Source organism: Lytechinus variegatus, chromosome 4 (assembly GCF_018143015.1).
Source record: "Lytechinus variegatus isolate NC3 chromosome 4, Lvar_3.0, whole genome shotgun sequence".
Lineage (NCBI taxonomy): Eukaryota > Metazoa > Echinodermata > Echinoidea > Temnopleuroida > Toxopneustidae > Lytechinus > Lytechinus variegatus.
This window is the reverse complement of record NC_054743.1, coordinates 33,953,010-33,961,324: the sequence shown is the minus strand read 5'-3', so window position 1 is coordinate 33,961,324 and position 8,315 is coordinate 33,953,010. Positions and strand designations below refer to the sequence as shown.

At 35.3% G+C, this 8,315-nt stretch overlaps 1 non-coding gene across 1 annotated transcript; it reads left to right on the top strand.

Moving 5' to 3' along the window:
* The first annotated feature begins 814 nt into the window (after positions 1–814).
* TRNAK-UUU lies at positions 815–887 on the top strand. The gene has a single exon. It is a non-coding gene; the product is annotated as a tRNA-Lys (tRNA).
* The last annotated feature ends 7,428 nt before the right edge of the window (positions 888–8,315 follow it).

Genomic DNA, 8,315 nt, shown 5'->3' with positions numbered 1-8,315 from the left:
GGCTTTCAATAGATTCAATATGATAACATAGGGTTTAAAAGAATCCAGCGTTCAAGTCAATTTGCATAAATTATTCTTCTCGCAATTCGAATTGTCATTATTCGTTTTAGGGATATACGCATGATGCATGTTCATAATTACGACAAAATGCTGAAAATCAGCTAATTTTCGCTCGCGCAGCTCGTTCTCATCAATTTGTTATAGTTAGGCAACCTATCATGTAAAATAGTTTCAAAAAATGCTTAGAACGTCCACTTATCTTCATAGGATGTTAAAATTTTCAGATCGCGCTTCGCGCTCTCATTTTTTATTTCCTGAGATATCACCTTTACATGTCATTGAAAACACAGGTCGCTTTTCAAGTCAGTAGTGTCTGTAATAGAAATCTTATCTCGCGCTTCCAGCTAGATTTTGAAGAACGGGCCAAAAAGGGTGTCCACCTTTGCTCCCCGAAAAATCCCCCCCCCCCCCTATACGTTAAAAATCCTAGTGTCTCCACTGGTAAAAAAATGAACCAATTCAGTTATACGTCATAGCATGCTTATGCAAGAAGATGATTTAAAAGATCTCGAAGGCTTATTTCTGTTCAAACATGAAACTCATATCCACCTCCCCTCACTCTACACACACACACACGCACACCTCCACGCACACATACGCTCCTCACCCATCTTCATACAACGCATTTTACCGTACAAACTCGAGGCATCACGTCTGTCCAAGACACAAGAAAGTACTTTGTAATTATGACTTACCTAATTTTCAACGGCAAGAGTCTTAGAAAATGATATTCTTATAAATATGTATAGCCAAAGCCCGGTTAGCTCAGTCGGTAGAGCATCAGACTTTTAATCTGAGGGTCGCGGGTTCGAGTCCCTCATCGGGCGGGAGCTGATTTTTTTTTCTTTAAGCGGTGTGTTGGTTCAGTTGGTTGAGCGTTCGGAGTTAAAGCCCAGGCCGCCTCAGAGCAAAGACGTTGCAAGATGGGAGTTGCTGATACCCTGTTTGACGTTCAACGATTATTAAGGGAGAGAGCAACTTCGGACTGGCGCTGTTCAGTTGGTGCCGGGCCCACGATCAATTGGGAAAATTAATTTTTCTGGGAGAATCGCTATTTCTGATGTATATTTTGAAGAATAGAATATGAATGAATATTGCATTACTATTATCATAGGGATAAAATGCAAAAAAATATTCAGACGATATTTACTAATTTTTTTCTGTCTTATTAATCCATGATGGACAAACAAGGCAAAGATTGAAATGATGCTTATTTGACCTTTACTCTACTTTATTTTTCATTTCATTTCATTTATTTATTTCAAATAGAAAGAATACATTGTTTCATATAAAGATACAAAAAAATTGAAATACATAAACAGGAGAGAATAAATGAGAATATGTGGAGCCAGCACAGGCCGATGGCCTTTCTAAGGCTGGGCTCCGGAAACCATAGAACAGAGATAGAGAGAAGGTCCACGTACTGTTTACCTCTGAATATTAGGGTGGGTGAAAAGGCAATTTCCTCACATTTTTTCAGATTTATTCGTAGGCATCAGTAAGGTATATTTTATAACTATTTTTGAAAGAGGAATAAGATGGGCGTCTTGTTAATTTCTTAAGGCACTCCGAATTACACTATACTCATGTTCCTATCCCCGAAAAAAACAGGAACATATCCCCTATGTACTCAGCATTTTTGTCGACTCTTAAGAACATTCCCTCTACTTTTGAATTTGAATTGCAGAGTGAAAAGGTCATTTCCTTATCCACCGTCAGATTTGAGCAATTACAGCCCAGTTGCATGGCACTTCCTGCGCGAGGTGACAAGTTCTGCGCGATAAATGCCTTGTGGAGATACATCACGTGCCGAGTTTAAATCCTTTATTTTACACGTCGTTCTTAATCAGAGTCATCAAGCAGAGTCTTCAATGTTTTCTCTCGACTTTATTGGTGCAAAAGTGGGCAAAAGGGGGTATTCAGGCAATGGCGGAGAGCAGGGAAAGAAGCAGTGAACATTCCGATAGAATGAAACCAGATTATGGGAGTGAAACATAAGAAGAAGACGAAAACATCCTCTGTACAATGTCCACATTCCCCTGGCTCCCATGTCCCCTTTCCGACTCATCTATTTTGTCAATGCCCTACCCTATTGCCCCAACATAGATGAATACCTCTTGTTCGTTGTATCCTGCCGTGACAACGCCACGCCAATACTCTCTCTTAACAGACTGAAGATATCCGACGAACAGATCAGGAAACTCACTTAATATACTTATTTTCATGAAGTTTAGCTTAGGATTATATCTGCACATCGGATAAATCAGAGCGCCAAAAGGTATTAGTTTGCGTCTAACTTTAATATAAAAAATCGTTGCTTTTTCTATAACACGTGATGTATAGCGCCTTTCGCATGTACACAACGCAGTGCATAACGGATGAAATATTTAAATTACATCTATATTAAATAAGAATTACCACATATGCAATTACCAAATATTGCAGTTTATTTATTATTCTCTTTCATCCTTTTTTACTTTGGTGAAATTCGGTTGAAACATCTAAAATGAAAGTGTACCATTTTTGATGACTTGCGATTTGTTTTCCCTCCAAATAATTCAGTACTGTCACGAATATCTATGTGTTGTGGATAGATATCTAGAAATCTATATTTCAAAAAAGAATGAACTGCAAGATCAATCTAACACATTCAGTTAGGAACTGATAATATTTTATTAACATTCGAAATTACCCCCCCCCCCCCCCCTTTCTCGCCATCTGCAATGATACACTGTGGTTTTCCAAGAAAAATACGCATTTTTTACAATTTCCTATTGTGACACGAAGCCGAAAAAGCAGCCGAAGCGTTTTAACAAAGACGATAGCACGAGATATCAATTAAGCTCGGTTGATAATTCCTTCAACCTTTTCTTGATCCATTTTGCTATAGTGTTTTTCCCCTGATTCTTTGTCCGTTCCATCAGCATTGCATTACGAACGAGCGACAAAGTAAATATTACCTCGAATCGTGACCGCAAATCAATTAATTCGTTCACTGAGGAGGCAGTAATTAAATGAAGCTATTACCAGATTAATGCTTCCTCTTTTGATTAATTCACGTTATTGCGCTTACATAATGAACTGTAAACGATAGGTTTTACACAATCGATCGATTAGCAAATATATATTCTATTCATGATTAGTGCTCCAGTCATACAAGCGAATCCGACTTACGACCGATTATAGCTATTCCATTGTTTACCAACGACTGAGCATCGATCGGTTTAGAGTCGGTTTCGTTTGTTCGACTGTGACAAGGAGTCGGTGTTGCCTCCCATAATTTCACTTCCCACTATTCTTGGAAGATTGGCGTCGTTATCCTGGTCTTAAAAAGAACACTTAATACTTGAAAAGGGTTCCATACGAACATTGATGATGTGAAGGACGATTATCTATTTAAATAGATGCAGAAAAATGAAATCTAGAAATCTACTCAAGAGAAGTAGATTTACCATGAAGTTTGGCTAACCTTCCCCCATTTCATGGAATCAGTTTCAACCACCCATCTAATAATGATGTCATTCTCTTTTGATGCGACATTTATGAATTTTCTTTTAGACTATACTGCCCTAATAGAGAAGCCCTCGTTCAAAATGAATATTTTATCTTCTCTTTCCTGGAATGTATCGCTTAGGCGACATATAAGCAAAATAGAACATCTGACCTTAATAAGAAAGAAGAGTTGTTTATAATTTCGCCATGCGTTCCACGCATTTCATGATTCTTAATTCTGTTAGTACGCTGCTTGGAATCAGATATGATTATGTATTCCTCTTAACACAGACAACTCGTCGAAAATCTTTTACAAGAGATTATGTTATGCCTAAGTGGATAAACGATTAGGGTGGTAAAGAAAAATGAGGCAAGTGAGGTGGCAAAGAAGAAGAGATATAAAGGAAGGGGTAAGCACCTCATGGAATAACATGATAAAGCGAGATAAATTATTGAAGAAAGAATCAAGTTGTTGAGGAAGATAGAAAAAATGGTATCTGGGTGTGGGGATATATGTGGGTGTGGGAATGTGTGTGAGGGGGTGTGAGGGTATGTATGGGTGTGTGAATGAGGATGAGTGTGTGTTTGCCCGAGTGGTCTGACTTGAGAATGTGCAACACGGGTCTAATGCCGTTATGGAAGGCATTTTACCTACATCTCTCTTCAAATCTTGCACATGATAAATTAAATTGCTACCGCTATCATATTTCAATAACAAATATTTCTTATGTTCGTGTCTAAAAGCATCCTTAATATTTATTATTCAAGATTCTTTTATTGGCTAATGTATGCAAACAAAGATATTTGGTTTCCATTGGCGTTAACAAAAAGTATACACAGATATGAAAAGTACAGTGTATCTTAACAATATTGAAAATGAATTATAGTAATAAGTTTCTGCAACTGCTTTAATGCCCCTAAAAATCATAATCCATGTGGAGTGATGCTTGATGACGTAATTTGCTACGGAATAGAGAATAAAACCAAAATTTTAAAGTAAGTTTTGTCTGGCACCTAACCTTTTAATTGTGACACCCTTTTTCTGAAAAATTCGTCCAACCAATAATTCATCTTTATTACAACATGTTCTTGATGACACCCTATTTCATGTTTTTATCTGACAATTGATTCAGACTTTTCAAAAGAGTATAGCCTAATCTTTATACTCTAAAAAAAATTAAATATCCTTTCTTTTCGAATTTCGAGTGATCCTTTCTTTTCGAATTTCGAGTGATTATCATAATACTGGTAAGAGTGGTAGACTACCTACGAAGAATCAGATAAAATGCATTTCATGCTCCAAGATAACAATATGAAATTATATTTCTGAGAAGAAATTAGTTGATATTATTTCCAATTATACCACGGATCGCCGAATAAACACGCCTTTGCATGTTTTGCTCCCAACAGCACTTACCACGAAGACATGACTACTTCCTGTCATCTACCATCCAATTTATTTAGATCGCATTAACAGTTTTCATTACTCCATCGACTGACAAAATCCCAAGATAATTGGACGACTTCTTGACAGGATCTCGACTACTCGGCATTGATCTTGGAGATGGCACAGTTTTAGATTTTATTATAACAACTTTTTAGAAACATCTGTCTTTATTTAGTCAGATGTTTCAGTTGACTGATGGGGGTCATCCATTAAATCATGATGGATGTACTTTTGGATTGAGGTCATAATGACTGAAAAGGCTTTTCGCAGATCACATGATCACTGAAGTCACCTGACTCTAGAGTCTTCATGGTTTGATTGCGTTTTCTTCTTCTTCTTTTTTTTTAACTGAACATGTTGAACGAAGCTAAATTAAATTGAATTAAACCGCGAGAAACATGAAATTCACGTGAAGATTACTCACGTTACATTCTGTCCGGAGGTCATTTCCCCTCTTTATCATAGTAGACAAAATATCACATGGCTTTTAGAATATGGAAATATTGTCTCATTAATAGTATATTTAGGGAAAATACTCATAAACCCTTCATGACTTGCATTTAAATATATTTTGTTTTGTCTTCAGTACAACATGTGCAATTTTAATGATGGTTTGAGATCTTTGATAAGGAAATCATGCAGTGAAACAACAAAATGATCATCTTGATGAACCTTTGCAATTTTTAACATATGTTGATTTATGTTTCTGACAAATAAACGAATTATTCAATAGGCACATTTTACACACACATACACACACATATATAAAGATAATGTGCCCCCTTTTTAAATTCGTTTTATTTGTCAGAAACATGAATCCACTGAAGTTCAAAATTGCAAAGGTCTATCAATATATATGTATGTATATACCCACACTTATGTTTTATATATTGTTCGCCTACATTTGGAATCCCCCTAATACAGTTTCTTTTAATACAAAGAAATATGAGTCTAAAAGACGTATCCAGGGAGCAGTTACAAGCATCCTCTTCGTATAAATCAATCAGGCTTAATAGAACATGTTTTTCAAATTTAGTTTGCCCCAATTTTATCATAAAAATGTAGGAAAATACACAAGGGGATTTCATAATCCGGAAGTATTCCCCATTTCCTAATAAGAATTGTCTCTCTTTTCAATGAATGAATATGAAAATGCATTACGGTAAGGGTGCCTTAAGTTCGAAATGGAATTATGAAAACTGGAACACACTGAAAAGGGCATTGATTATTTTCAGTTTCATTCGCAGATCGAGTAAGTAATTTCCCCTTGAATACAGATTTTCTTGAAATTTGTTGTTCTCTTTTCAATAATAACAGAACTCAGTTTTCTAAAGCAATCTCTAATTAGGTTTCAAATTTATAGTTAAGACGATCAAGTTCAATTAGAGTTCCGGTCATTACTTGTAATTGAGTCAATCTAGAACGGACGTTCAGGTTTCGAAGACGCAGATCCTCTTCAGTGATTGGCTGAAAACTCACACGTGACAAAGTATTATTCCTTTCGTTCATAACGCGTAATGTCACTTGATGTGACCGATGTGCGAGTGGTCATTAATAAAGTATTGTGGCCGGTTTTCCTTTCAAAGTTACCATGTCTTATACAATTTTGAGAAAAGATCCATGAATTTTATTCAACATGGGTTTCAGAGCAACGAATATATTTTTTATTAAAGGGTGAGGCAACAATAAATGTACCCTACCCTGAAAAAAAGAAAATGATCTACCCTAATAAAAATACATAGCGATATGGATCTCTGATAAGAAGGATATAAAACATGGTGATTATTAAAGGACAACCAGTCACTTTATGTCAAATAATTCACATTATTTTGGTCGTGAGTATACATGACTGATAAAACATGTGTGTAAATTATGATGTTCATTGTGCAGTGAAAGATGGATTTGAAAGCTATTTTAATTCATTTGACAAGTAAACTATTTCTTTAGCCTCCTTTTCTCTATTCGCATGCTCAATCAAAGGCCGTACTGAAACCATGGATACGCGGAGAAAAAAAACAGGATTGCAGAGTAGAAACACAGTGTAGTATGATTATCTTCCTCCCTTTTCACTTTATTGGAGCTCTGTCTATCTGTTCTCTAAGGATAAAACAATATATCGTCAAGAGGAATGTTCCCTCTGATTAAAAGGGTGTTTGCCCCCCGGCTACGTCCTGCTAGACGCCATTTTATTCTGTCTACCTTTTGCATGACATTTCCAATGCGACGGAAGATCCTACGTGACTACCCTTACACAATTACATTATACTTATTTTTATGTATATATATATATATATATATATATATATATATATATATATATATATATATATATATATATATATGTATACATATGTTTTGCATGGGATCCACCCAAATAGCAATGCGAGTGTTTATAAGGCCATGAAATGGTCATAACTCGTTTCCACTTTCCAAATCAAAACATATTTAAAAAAGTAAAAGATTACACGATGTGAATGAATCTGTGATTTTATTAATGAATCATATTTTTGGTTCAAATAATTATGAGGTAATATCCTTTTATGTAGGGAATAGTACTAAAAAGATTGGGTAACATTGGTTTGACTTTTAAAAAAAAAAATCTGTGCTAGAAGGTCACACTTGTCACCTGTGTCTGTGATATGTTAAAAAAGAATGAAGCCCAGAAAAAATTGTGTTCGAAAATAATTATTTAGTGCTTCAAAAATTGAAATATAAAGTGACCGGAAACATCATCTTAATTTCATCCCATACACTTATGTGTACTATTTAGGCGTCTATAAGACACCTATTTACAAAATCGGGGTTTGCCTTGTAGTTTTAGCTTTTCATTCTCAATAATGGTTGTTTTCAGGGTTTATTAGTTCTAATACATGCACTTGTACACATTCTTCATCTTGGTTTGAGATTTTTTTAAATCGGCTGCTCACAAAGTTAAACAATACCTTTAATCTCGAATGGTATACGTTATGTCACACTACATTATGGGTACATAATTTTGTTCCATTGAAAAACACATAGGCCTTATAGATTACCTTATGCCATGTATGTCGTGATTATGTTTTAGATAAGTAACCCTCCATGATATCAGCTTCTCGTATTTGCATTGTTTTTCATAATGGTCATATTTTTTTAATACTATCACTATATTTATTTGTGGTAAGTGAATTGCTTTTCCATGCTTTAAATCACGTCTTTAGAATTCATGGCATTGGTAAAGATTGTAAAGGGTCTGTAATCTGAATTATATTCGAGTATCATCTTGCATTTCAATATATTTAAAACTCATAGTAGCCGTTTGATTTTTTTTCAACCGCCG